The 14666-nt window shown below is 36.0% G+C and overlaps 1 protein-coding gene across 1 annotated transcript in view; it reads right to left on the reverse strand.

Moving 5' to 3' along the window:
- Window positions 1–9304: 9304 nt before the first annotated feature.
- The window catches only part of LOC107458895 (N-glycosylase/DNA lyase OGG1), a 10387-nt gene continuing 5025 nt past the window's right edge, over window positions 9305–14666 (reverse strand). The window contains exon 4 of the mRNA XM_052252284.1: window positions 9305–9555. The gene's annotated coding sequence lies outside the window, so the exon portion shown is untranslated. The remainder of the gene's footprint in view (window positions 9556–14666) is intronic.

The raw sequence follows: 14666 nt of genomic DNA on the forward strand, positions 1-14666 counted from the left end.
AAGCTGTGATAGATGTTAACAGAGGAGAATTAGTCCTTCAATTGAATGGGGACTACCTTGTGTTTAAGGCACATGGCTATCCTTCTATAACAAGGGAGAGTAAGCATGCAGAGCTTCTCTCAGTACAGAGTCAAACAGAGCCCCCACAATCAAACTCTAAGTTTGGTGTTGGGAGGCCACAACTAAACTCTAAGTTTGGTGTTGAACCCCCATATCCAAACTCTAAGTTTGGTATTGGGAGTCCATAATATTGACCTGATCACCTTTGTGGCTCCAAGAGAGCCCACTGTCAAGCTAGTGACATTAAAAGAGCGCTTGTTGGGAGGCAACTGGGCGTTCAACGCCCATGTGTAGCATGTTTCTGGCGTTGAACGCCAGTTCCATGCTTGTTTCTGGCGTTCAGCGCCAGCTCTCCTTAGGGTGCATTCCTGGCGTTTGAACGCCGGGATGTTGCTTGTTTCTGGCGTTCAGTGCCAGATCCATACTCTGTTCTGGCGTTGAACGCTAGCCAGATGCTCCTTACTGGCGTTTAAACGCCAGTAAGGAGCATCTGGCTAGCGTTCAACGCCAGAACAGAGTATGGATCTGGCACTGAACGCCAGAAACAAGCAACATCCCGGCGTTCAAACGCCAGGAATGCACCCTAAGGAGAGCTGGCGCTGAACGCCAGAAACAAGCATGGAACTGGCGTTCAACGCCAGAAACATGCTACACATGGGCGTTGAACGCCCAGAACATGCATCACTTTGGCGTTTAAATGCCAGAATTGCATGGAAAGGCATTTTACATGCCTAATTGGTGCAGGGATGTAAATCCTTGATACCTCAAGATCTATGGACCCCACAGGATCATCTCAGGATCTGTGGATCCCACAGGATCCCCACCTAACATATTCTCCCCTCTTCTCAACATTCATCCTCTCTTTCCAATAAACACTCTTCCCCAAAACCATTTACCAATCATCTCAATCTCTCTTTCCAGTTACCCCCTTCACCACTCACATCCATCTACTCTTCCCCATAAACCCCACCTACCTTCAAAATTCAAAATTTCTTTCCCACCCAAACCCACCCTAAATGGCCGAACCTACTCCCTCTCCCCTCACTATATAAACCCCTCCATTCTCCTTAATTTTCACACAACACAACCCCCTCTTCTACATCTTGGCCGAATACACCTCCCTTACTCTCCTCCATCTTTTCTCTTCTTCTTCTTCTTTTCTTTCTTCTCTTGCTCGAGGGCGAGCAATATTTTAAGTTTGGTGTGGTAAAAGCATAAGCTTTTTGTTTTTCGAGCAATATTCTAAGTTTGGTGTGGTAAAATCATAGATTTTTTTGTTTTTTCATAACCATTGATGGTACCTAAGGCCAGATAAACCTCTAGAAAAGGGAAAGGGGAGACAAAAGCTTCCACCTCCGAGTCATGAGAGATGGAAAGATTCATCTCCAAAGCCCATGAAGACCACTTCTATCATGTTGTGGCCAAGAAAAAGGTGATCCCCGAGGTCCCTTTTAAGCTCAAGAAAAATGAGTATCTGGAGATCCGACATGAGATCTAAAGAAGAGGATGGGAAGTTCTAACCAACCCCATCCAACAAGTCAGAATCTTGATGGTTCAAGAGTTCTATGCCAATGCATGGATCACTAGGAACCATGTTCAAAGTATGAACCTGAATCCAAAGAACTATCTTACAATGGTTTGGGGGAAATACTAAGATTTTAGTCTGGAAAATGTGAGGTTGGCATTCAACTTGCCCATGATGCAAGGAGATGCACGCCCCTACACAAGAAGGGTCAACTTTGATCAAAGGTTGGACCAAGTCCTTAGGGACATATGTGTTGAAGGAGCCCAATGGAAAAGAGACTCCAAAGGCAAGCCGGTTCAATTAAGAAGACTGGACCTCAAGCCTGTGGCTAGAGGATGGTTGGAGTTCATCCAACGCTCTATCATCCCCACTAGCAACCGATCTGAAGTTACTGTGGATCGGGCCATCATGATTCATAGCATCATGAATGGAGAGGAAGTAGAAGTTCATGAAGTCATCTCCCATGAATTCTACAAAATAGCCGATAAGTCCTATACTTTGGCAAGGCTAACTTTTCCTCATCTTATTTACCATCTATGTTACTCAGCTAGGGTTATCATAGAAGGAGACATCCTCATTGAGGAGGACAAGCCCGTCACTAAGAAAAGGATGGAGCAAACAAGAGAGCCCACTCATGGAACCCAAGAGACGCATGAGGAAGCTCATCACCAAGAAATCCCGGAGATGCCTCAAGGGATGCACTTTCCTCCCAACAACTATTGGGAACAACTCAACACTTCCTTAGAAGATTTGAGTTACAATGTGGATCAATTAAGGGTGGAACATCAAGAGCACCCCATCATTCTCCATGAAATTAGAGAAGATCAAAGAGCAATGAGGGAGGAGCAACAAAGGCAAGGAAGGGACATAGAAGAGCTTAAGGACATCATTGGTCCTTCAAGAAGAAGACGCCACTAAGGTGGATTCATTCCTTGTTCTTATTTTTTCTATTTTTCATTTTTATCTATGTTTTGTGTCTCTACTTCATGATCATTAGTATGTAGCAACTATGTCTTAAGGCTATGAATAATTCCATAAATCCTTCACCTCTCTTAAATGAAAAATGTTTCTAATTCAAAAGAACAAGAAGTACATGAATTTTGAATTTATCATTGAATTTAGTTTAATTATATTGATGTGGTGACAATACTTTCTGTTTTCTGAATGAATGCTTGAACAGTGCATAATTTTTTATCTTGTTGTTTATGAATGTTAAAATTGTTGGCTCTTGAAAGAATGATGAACAAAGAAAAATGCTATTGATAATCTAAAAAATCATGAAATTGATTCTTGAAGCAAGAAAAAGCAGTGAAAAAGCAAAAGCTTGCGAAAAAAAGAAAAAATGGAAAAAAAATTTAGAAAAAAAAAAGAAAAAGCAAGCAGAAAAAGCCAATAGCCCTTAAAACTAAAAGGCAAGGGTAAAAATGATCCAAGGCTTTAAGCATCAATGGATATGAGGGCCCAAGGAAATAAAATCCAGGCCTAAGCGGCTAAATCAAGTTGTCCCTAACCATGTGCTTGTGGCATGCAGGTCCAAGTGAAAAGCTTGAGACTGAGTGGTTAAAGTCGTGATCCAAAGCAAAAAGAGTGTGCTTAAGAGCTCTGGACACCTCTAACTGGGGACTCTAGCAAAGCTGAGTCACAATCTGAAAAGGTTCACCCAGTCATGTGTCTGTGGCATTTATGTATCTGGTGGTAATACTAGAAAACAAAATGCTTAGGGCCACAGCCAAGACTCATAAATGTAGCTGTGTTCAAGAATCAACAAACTTAACTAGGAGAATCAATAATACTATCTGAAATTCTAAGTTCCTATAGAAGCCAATCATTCTAAACTTCAAAGGAAAAAGTGAGATGCCAAAACTGTTCAGAAGCAAAAAGCTACAAGTCCCGCTCATCTAATTAGAATTAATATTCATTGATATTTTGGGATTTATAGTATATTCTCTTCTTTTTATCCTAATTGTTCTTCAGTTGCTTGGGGACAAGCAACAATTTAAGTTTGGTGTTGTGATGAGCGGATAATTTATACGCTTTTTGGCATTGTTTTTAGGTAGTTTTTAGTATGATCTAGTTACTTTTAGGGATGTTTTCATTAGTTTTTATGCTAAAATTCACATTTCTAGACTTTACTATGATTTTGTGTGTTTTTCTATGATTTCAGGTATTTTTTGGCTGAAATTGAGGGACCTGAGCAAAACTCTGATAGGAGGCTGACAAAGGACTGCTGATGTTGTTAGAATCTGACCTTCCTGCACTCAAAATGGATTTTCTGAAGCTACAAAACTCCAAATGGCGCACTCTCAATGGCGTTGGAAAGTAGACATTCAGAGCTTTCCAGAAAATATAATAGTCCATACTTTATTCATAATTAGATGACGTAAACTGGTGCTCAACGCCAGTTCCATGCTGCATTCTGGAGTCAAACGCCAGAAACACGTCACGAACCAGAGTTGAACGCCCAAAACACATTACAACTTGGCGTTCAATTCCAAGAGAAGCCTCAGCTCGTGGATAGATCAAGCTCAGCCCAAGCACACACCAAGTGGGCCCTGGAAGTGGATTTCTGCATCAATTACTTACTTCTGTAAACCCTAGTAGTTAGTCTAGTATAAATAGTACTTTTTACTATTAAATTAGAATCCTGGATCCTGGATTGTATTTTTGATCCTGTGATCACGTTTTGGGGGCTGGCCATTCGCCCATGCTTGGACCTTCATCACTTATGTATTTTCAACGGTGGAGTTTCTACGCACCATAGATTAAGGGTGTGGAGCTCTGTTGTACCTTAAGTTTCAATGCAATTACTACTATTTTCTATTCAATTCCGTTTGTTCTTATTCTAAGATATTCGTTGCACTTCAACATGATGAATGTGATGATCTGTGACACTCATCATCATTCTCACCTATGAACGCGTGACTGACAACCACTTCCGTTCTACCTTAGACCGGGCGCATATCTCTTGGATTCCTTAATCAGAATCTTCATGGTATAAGATAGAATTGATGGCGGCATTCATAGGAATCCGGAAAGTCTAACCTTGTTTGTGGTATTCCGAGTAGGATTCCGGGATTGAATGACTGTGACGAGCTTCAAACTCGCGATTGCTGGGCGTGATGAAAAACGCAAAAGAATCAAGGGATTCTATTCCAACATGATCGAGAACCGACAGATGATTAGCTGTGCTGTGACAGAGCATTTGGACCATTTTCACTGAAAGGATGAGATGTAGCCATTGACAACGGTGATGCCCTACATACAGCTTGCCATAGAAAGGAGTGACAAAGATTGGATAAAAGTAGTAGGAAAGTAGAGATTCAGAAGGAACACAGCACCTCCATACACCTATCTGAAATTCCCACCATTGGATTACATGAGTAACTTTATCTTTATTTTCTATTTAATTTATTATTATTATTCGAAAAACCAATAATCTCTTAAATTAGTTAAATCCGCCTGACTGGGATTTACAAGATGACCATAGCTTGCTTCATACTAACAATCTCTGTAGGATCGACCCTTACTCACGTAAGGTATTACTTGGACGACCCAGTACACTTGCTGGTAGTTGTGCGGAGTTGTGACAAAGTGTGATTCATGTTTAAGAGCACCAAGTCTTTGGAGCCATTGTTGATGATCACAATTTCGTCCACCAATTTGTAACTAAATTTCGGTGTAAAAACTAAGAAATTTATGTGTTATTGTTAAAAAATTTTAGTGTATTTTTATTTTGATTAAGTTCTGCATAATTAAAAACTTTTCTTCCTCCTCCTCTTCACCTTTTGCTGCTGCTTCTTCTTTTTATCATCATCTTTTTTTTCTTATTCATCTTTTTCTTCTTGTTTTACTTTCTGAAGTTTTTCTTTGTTTTACTTTCTTAACAAGAATAAAAATAAAAAAATTAAATAAAGAAGAAGAAGAAGAAGAAACATATAATGCTGCAAAATTACTTAAAAGAGGATGAATTTACACTCATTCAACTAAAAGAAAGAAATAAATAAGGGAAAAAGAAAAAAAAGCAGCATTAAAGAAAATATTTTTTTTAGTTATAGCGAAATTTCGGTGTAAGAACTAAGAAATTTATGTGTTATTGTTAACAAATTTCGGTGTATTTTTATTCTAATTTTAGAGTTAATTGAGGTGCACTCCAAAAACAAGCTCAGACCAAAAGTGCACGTTATTTAGATTCAAAATATACCAAAATTAAATGTAGAATAAACCAAAATTACTTAATGATAATTTTCAATGCACCGAAATCACTTAATGATAATCCTCTTAAAATCTTGTGTTACAATTAAAAAATTTTGGTGTCAAAATTAAAAATCTTCTGTGTTCATTATTATGATCTTTTTCTTTTCTTATTCATCATCTTCTTCTTATTTTCCTCTCTTAACAAAAATAAAAAAAGAAAAAATCAAACAAAAGAGAAACAGATAATGCTGCAAAATTACTAGAAAGAGTATGACCATCCATTCATTCAACTAAAAGAAAAAAATTAAAAAAAAAAGAAAAAAATACAGCATTAAAGAAAATATGTTTCTGTATTTGTAGCAAAATTTTGGTGTAAAAACTAAGACATTTATGTGTTACTGTTAAAAAACTTCGATGCATTTATATTCTGATAAGTTTTATATAATTCAAAACTCTTCCTCTTCCTTCTCCTCATCTTTTCCTGCTTCTTCTTCTTCTTCTTGTTCATCATCATCATCTTTTTTTCTTATTCAACTTTTTTTCTTATTTTACCTTCTCAAGTTTCTTCTTATTTTACTCTCTTAACAAGAATAAAAAAAATCAAATAAAAAAGAAGAAGAAATACATAATACTACAAAATTATTTGAAAAAGAATAAACCTATATTTATTCAACTAAAAGAAAGAAAGAAATAAGAAAAAAGAGAAGAAGAAATTTTATGTATATTTTATTGAGTTGTATGTCTTTTTGAACTCATATTGTATAATGTAATAAAAAATAATAGCAGTGTATTTTGTTTGTTTTCAGTGTATTTTGTTTGTCTTTCGATATATTTAGTGTGAATTGAGGTGTACTTAGTGTTGTTGTCCTCTTTATGTTGTAATTAGACAACAAAATATTGTTATTATGCTTCTGATATTATTTTGTACATATTTAAGTGATTTGCAATTGCTTTTTGTCCATTTATCAAGAATTTTGTTCATTGATTTATTGTAACAAACTATAGAATTTTGTTCTAGTGCTTCTGGTATCATTTTATGCATATTTTATTGAGTTGCATATCTTTTTGAACTCACATTGTATGAAGCAATCAAAAATTAATAGCGGTGTATTTTAATTTGTGTTCTAGTGTATTTTGTTTATCTTTCGGAGTATTTCGTGTGAATTGAGATGTACATATTGCTGTTGTCCTCTTTATGTTGTAACTAGACAACAAAATATTGTTATTATGCTTTTGATGTTATTTTGTACATATTTGAGTCATTTGCAACTATTTTTATCCATTTATCAGAAATTTTGTTCATTGATTTCTTGTAACAAACCATAAAATTTTGTTCTAGTGCTTTTGCTATCATTTTATGCATGTCCTTTTGAACTCACATTATTTTACTCTCTTAACAAGAAGAAAAACAAAAAAAAACATCAAATAAAGAAGAAGAACAAACACATAATGCTGCAAAATAACTTGGAAGAGGATGAACCTACATTCATTTAACTGAAAGAAAGAAAGAAATAAGAAAAAAAAGAAAAAAATGTATTAAAAATATTTTTGTGCATTTGTAGCAAAATTTCAGTGTAAAAACTAAGAAATTTATGTGTTATTATTAAGAAATTTTGGTGTATTTTTATTCTTATAAGTTATCCATAATTCAAAATTCTCCCTCTTCCTCTTCCTTCTCATATTTTGCTACTTCATATTCTTATTTTATTTTTTCATAATTCTTTTTGGGAGAAAAAAATCAAACAAAGAAAAAAATACATAATATTGCAAAATAAATTGAAAGATGAGGAGAAAAAAATGCAGCAACAACAGTAGCAAGAAAAAGAACGACGAAGAGGATGAAACACGCAAATAAGAAGAAAAAGAAGGAGAAGAAGGAGGAGGAGGAGGAGGAGGAGGAGGAACGCAAAGAAAAAGGAGAAGAAACGCAAACAAGAAGGAGCAAAAAATGGAGAAGGAGGAATAACGCAGGATACAAATGTTGGAGGAGTAATGTGAAGAAGAAGAAGAACAAGAAGAAGAAAAGAGAAAAAGGAGAAGAATGAGAAGAAGGAGAAGGAGAAGGAGAAGGAGAAGGAGCAGAAACAGGAGAATGAGAAGGAGAAGGAGAAGGAGAAGGAGAATGAGAAGGAGGAGGAGGAGTAGGAGGAGGTGAAGGATAAGGAGGAGAAGGAGAAGGAGGAGGAAGAGGATAAGGAGAAGGAGAAGAAGAAACGCGAAGAAAACAGAGAAGAAACGCAAAGAAGATGGAGAAGAAGATGGAGAAGGAGGAGGAACGCATGATACAAATGTTGGAAAGAAGAAGAAGAAGAAGAAGAAGAAGAAGGAGAAGAAGAGGGAGGAGGAGGAGGAGGAGAAGGAGAAGGAGAAGGAGAAGGAGAATGAGCAGGAGCAGATGGAGAAGGAGGAGGAGGAGGAAGAATGCAGGATACAAATGTTGGAGGAGTAATGTGAAGAAGAAGAAGAAGAAGAATGAGAAGGAGAAGCAGAAGGATAAGGAGAAGGAGCAGGAGCAGGAGCAGGAGAAGGAGAAAGATAAGGAGAAGAAGAAGAAGGAGAAGGAGAAGGAGAAGAAGAAGAAGGAGAAGGAGAAGAAGAAGAAACGCGAAGAAGAAGGAGAAGGAGAATAAGAAACGCGAAGAAGAAGAAGAAGAAGAAGAAGAAGAAGAAGGAGAAGGAATGCAAAGAAGATGGAAGAGAAGATGGTAAACGAGGAGGAGGAGGAGGAATGCAGGATACAAATGTTGGAGGAGTAATGCGAAGAAGAAGAAAAAGAGAAAGAAACACAAAGAAGAACAGTGTGATTTCACGCACGTATTATGTAAGTAGGTTTTGTTGGGTTAGGGTTAAGTTGTTTGGACTTATTTACCAAAAAAGGTTGTATGTATAGTAGGACTGTTTTTCTTATTGTTACTTTGATTTTTTATATTCTTAAATAATTATTATTATTTTCATTTCTCTATTATATTAATAAATAATATTTAAAATTTAAAAAATTAAAAAAATATTACTATTTCGATCCCCAAACATTTAAAATACTAGCAAATTTATAAAAAAAATTAATTTTGTATTAAAAAAATATGAGTTTCGATTGACAAAATTATTTAATTTTTAAAAAATTATAAAAAATTATTAAAACGATGTCTACTTCTCTTTGCCTGAAGCAAGTCCAAATCCAAACCAAGATGGCCCAGGTGAAGAGGAATCAATTGAAGATGTTGAAGGCATTGAAGAGGATAGTCCAACAAAAAATTTGCAGAAAGAAAAAGAAGAGAATAATAGGCCAGAGATGTTGGGTCCTAAAATCAAGAAAAGCCCAGCTTAGCGCCAAGATTATGTGATGTAACAAATTGCTTCTAGAATGCCTACGTGACAAAGTTAGTTACAATTGTCTATGAGAATGAATGATATAGGTTAATGGTAGCATCAGTAAGGAGGTAGAGAATTACCACTTTGGCTATTAGAGAGTTGGGCTCTTGGAATATCACCCTCACTCGAAGCAGAAAAATGTTCTGTGCTTGCATTCCTTTTCATTCATCCTATTCAATAGTACCAAAATACTAATTCAGTATACTTCCTTCTCCCATTATAAAAATTCCTAAAAAAATCCTATTACACATTCTCTAATCTATCATTGGTGCTTTCATTGAGAGATTGTGGATACTGATGAACTCTGAAGATTCCAAGTAGAAATTGCAGCCTTACAGCGGAGTCAAATTGAAATTAATAGCAAGGTTTCTGATACTAATGACCGCTTGTACTCCATGGAAGAATCCCTGAACGAAATAAAAGGAATAATGTTAGCAGATTTTAAGAAGAAAAAGAAGATTATTAGAGAAAAGTACTCTAATTCTGACTTTGAGAACAACAACAAGCAGCATCATCATCATTCTAATTACTTCCACTTGGAAAATAGAGGTATGTGTGTTGAACTACCTATTTTTGATGGTGAAAGGGTTGAGGAGTGAGTTTTCAAGGTGCAAGAATATTTTGAATGGTTTAGTGTGCCTGAGGAGATGAGAATCAAGATGCTTTCATTCCATTTAACGGGTCCTATCTATTCCTGGTATCGCTGGTTAGTGAAAAATGATATTCGACATACTTATGACTCATTCTTGGATGCATTATTAATACGCGACCAAAATTATTTCTATGACCCAAAAGCAGTTCTTAAGGATCTGAAACAAACTAATTCTATGGCAAAATATCGCACCCAGTTGAGGAATTATCAACTCAATTGACTGGTTTGAATGAGGAATGGTTGGTATCTTTGTTTATTGCTGGCTTGCAGGAGTATCTCAAATACAAGTTGATGATAGCTAAACCTCAAGATTATGATACCGTAGTAGCCTTAGCCAAATTCCATGAACAAAAGCATGCTGCAACCCCTACACACTCAACTAAAAGCCTGAAACCATACACGACCACTAACAATCGAAGTACCAACACATACTTCAGCACCCCAACTCCACCAACTAACCGAATTCAAACAACAAAACACACACCCAATCCTACAGCTACCCTTACAGCAACAAACCCAACTACAACCCAAACACAACCTAAACACGATCCAAACACCCCTTACAAACACTTATCAGCAGAGGAGGTTAAGCTAAACCAATCTAAATGATTATGCTATTATTGTGAGGATAAATGGTCACCCTCCCATCACTGCAAAACCACACTGCATCTGTTAAATGGAGAGGATGCAATGTAGGAGCTGTTGAGGGAATCACCAGCAAAGGAGGTAATTACTGAAGGACCAAAACAACCCATAATTATTGAACCGGTGCAACCGAAGATTAGCTTCAATGCTTTAGTGGGACAGTACCAACCCACTACCTTCAGGTTGAAAAAAACATATAATGGCCATCCTCTAATGGTGTTGATTAATGAGGGCAGTACCTATAATTTTGTTAAAACTAGTGTGGCTCAGAGACTTACATTTTCCATGTGTGATGTGACTCATTTACAAGTACTAGTGAAAAATAGAGATAGTATTGGCTGACAAGCACAATGTGAGGAAATTGCCTTCATTCTCCAAGGCTACAAGTTTAATATCAGCATGTATATGTTAGACTTGCAAGATGCAGATTTGGTTCTAGGTGTCCAATCGCTTATGGGTCTTGGTTATGTCACTATTCATTGTGGGTTGTTGACTATGGAGTTCGTAGTGCATGATTTGAAGGTGAAGTTACAAGGAGAATGGTTATTGCAACCAAAAGGGCTTAGTAATAGAATGCTACAAAAATTAGTAATGAATGAGGTCAAAACTACATTCTATCACTTGAGAATGATTGAGGGAGAGACCAATAGCACCTGCAGATATTCAGAAGCTTTTAGAAGAATTCCAACAGATTTTTGAGGAACCTACACAATTCCCGCCCACTAAGGAGATTGACCATAAAATTGAGCTCATACTGAGGTGTCCATCCAGTTAAGGTGTGACCCTACAAATATCCTCAAATTTAGAAAGAGGAAATGAAGCGGTTGGTCGCAGAGATGCTTGAAACAGGTGTGATTAGAGAAAGTCATAATGCATTCTCTAGCCTGGTGATTTTGGCTAAAAAGAAGGATGGTAGTTAGCACCTTTGTGTTGATTATAGGGCTCTCAACATAATTACGGTTAAGGACAATTTTTCTATACCAACTATAGAAGAGATACTTGATCAATTCTTTGGTGTCGAATATTTTTTTTAAGATTGATCTGCGGTCAGGCTACCACCAACTCAGAATGAATGAAAATTTAGTTCACATGACATCCTTTCATACTCATTTAGGTCACTATAAGTTTATGGTAATGTCGTTTAGCCTTACCAATGCCCCTTCTACATTCCAAGCTACCATGAATCGGATTTTACAACCTTACCTACAAAAATTTATCACGGTTTTCTTTGATGACATTCTCATCTACAGTCGTACATGAGCAGATCATTTGGAGCATCTCAAAACTACTCCTGCTATACTATATACTCGTAATCTAAATGCTAAAATTTCTAAAAGTTCTTTTGGTCAGAATCAGGTTAATTATTTGGGACATACAAGCTTGGCCGAACCCAACTTCCCCTAAGCAATTAAGGAATTTTCTTGGGTTAACAAGTTATAATCAGAAATTTATTTTGGACTATGCCCAACTGCCTCATCCACTCACTAAATTGTTGCAAGAGTTTCACTCGTCACTTAGGAGCGAACATGGAAAAATTCTCTCAAGACTTACAAGGCCCTAGGGGAGTCATTTTTTTGCCTGGAATGCGAGGCCAAGTTCACAAGTTTGTTTAGCATTGTCAAGAGTGCCAAGTCACTAAATACATCCCTGCCAAGTCCTAAGGCTTGCTACAGCCGTTACCAATTCTGGTTAGACAATGGGCCGATATTTCTCATGGATTTTATTGTGCAACTCCTTAAGTCGGCTCGGTTTACTGGGATCCTAGTGATGGTGAACCGTTTCAACAAAGTGGGTCATTTTAGTGCTCTAAAACCTGGGATTACAACCAAGGATGTGGCATAGGTATTCATCAATTTAGTAGTACGGTTATATGGCTTTCCTGTTACTATTATTTCAGATCAATATATGATTTTTTTGAGTCAATTTTGGAAGAGTTTGTTTGAATTAGGTGGGACTAAGTTGTTTTATAGTTCTGCATATCACCCTCAGAGTGATGGCCAGATAAATGTGGATAATCGAAGAGCAATATCTACGAGTGTTCACACACACCTATCCGAAATAGTGGACCTCCTATTTATCATGGATAGAGTTATGTTACAATGACTCCTACCATTCTACCATTAACATGATTCCGCATGAAGCTTTATTTGGATTTACCATGAATGTACTCCCTGGTTACTCCTCAGAAACTACGAGTATCATAGAGGTGAATGAGATGTTAAAGGTGCGGAAAATTCTGAATAAGGAACTAACTTACTTTATTCAAATGGCTCAAAATAAAATGAAGAAGCAAGCTGATTTCACATAGAAGGGACATGGAATTTAACCTTGGAATTGGGTTTTTCTTAAGATTAAACCCTAGGCAGTGCTCCCTATCCTTGGAGACACATAATAAACTATGAAAGAGGTATTATGGTCCCTATAATGTCATTCAGAAGGTAGGAAAGGTGGCTTACCGGTTGGAGTTGCCGGAGTCATGTTCCTTTCATCTGGTCTTTTATGTGTCAATGCTAAAACCCTTCCACGGTCTTCCGCCACTGTCAGTGCCATACAGCTGAATTATCGTCTTCCCTTCAGCCGCGCTCAGCCACCATCATAGCGAGTTGTGTTGTCTCCACTCCGGCAGGACCTCGAACTGAACTCCTTGTTGATTGGCAAGGAGTTCCTTGCCATGAGACCATGTGGGTGGATAGGGCTGAACTCAGCAGCAGTTTCCAAATATGGACCTTGAAGACAAGGTCATAATGGAGGGGAGATAATTGATGCAATTCTAAATCCAAACCAACACGGCCCAACTGAAGAGGAATCAATTGAAGATGTTGAAGACATTGAAGAAGATAATCCAACAAAAAATTTATAGAAAAAAAGAGTAATGGGCTAGAAATGTTGGGTTTTAGTTACGATTGCCTGTGAAAATAAATGATATGAGGTAAAGGTAGCATCAATAGTGAAATAGAGAATTACTATTTTAGCTATTAGAGAGTTGGACTCTTGAAATATCACCCTCAAATCGGTCTATTTCCGGCATCATATCCATAGTTAGCGCATTCATCATTATTCATACTATTCAATAGTAACACAATACTAATTTAGTATTCTTCCTTCTCCCATTATACAAATTCTTAAAAAAATTCTATTACACATTCTCTAATCTATTATTGCCACCGCCAAATTCTTTGTCATCTCCTTTGCGAGAAACAATAACAATGTTGATGACTAACTCAACTATTCTATCCTATGAATCACTACTTGCCTGTCTCTAGTTGCCAACAAGTTGTTATGCCACCAAAGTCGACGATGATAGCGACTTCTTTTATGGCACCGCGTAGTGATGCTAAAACTACGATCGGATCCCTTTGTACAAGATAATTGGATCAAATAGGACATAACTAATCAATTATTTAGTAACATGAAGTCATTGGATTATTAGGGATTTAAGGTTTTTTAGAAGAAATTAAAAACCCATTTGAAATCCCATACAGTTGATGGGTATATTTGGATGTTATGTTTAGAAAAGATTTAAAAATAAAAGTAATTTTATGTTTGAATATTGTATGTAAAAAAAATTTTTATTTATTAATTATGTTTGGATAAAATAATATAAAAGTATTTTTTATTTATTATATAAAAAATATCTTTTTCAAAAAAAATATCTTATAAAAAAAGATATAAATTGTATCTTCTCAAAAAAATATTTTTTTATTTTTTTTAGTATTTTTATTTTTACTATTAAAAATTTGATAAATAGTTAAACACACAAAAAAAATTAACAAAAAAAATTTATTAAAAATTTTTTTTATCATTTTAATAGCGCCTAAACAAACACAATAGTAATTATTATGAGCGATATTAAAATAAGTAGGTGGGGCTCCCAACTTGGTTAATGCATGGATGCTTTTTCCCTATTTTCTCTGTGAAATCAAATGATGGATAATGAATTGATTGAATTCACATAACACTATCTCCAATTGAAAACTCATCTCAGGTGTTATTTATGGTTCATCTGTCATAAAAAATAATTTCGCATTAGTTTTTGCATCATAAATAGTAAATAGGAACTCAAAATATCTCTCTTCTCCATTAGGAAGAAATGATTTTAGTCTCTATTGTGGTCTCATTTAATTAATTAATTAAAATACCTAAAATTAATGTAATTAATTTTTTTCAATAATATTATTTAAATTTATAAATTTAAAAATAATTCACTATTAAAAGATATTA

The sequence above is a fragment of the Arachis duranensis genome, chromosome 7, assembly GCF_000817695.3.
Source record: "Arachis duranensis cultivar V14167 chromosome 7, aradu.V14167.gnm2.J7QH, whole genome shotgun sequence".
In the NCBI taxonomy this organism is placed as follows: domain Eukaryota; kingdom Viridiplantae; phylum Streptophyta; class Magnoliopsida; order Fabales; family Fabaceae; genus Arachis; species Arachis duranensis.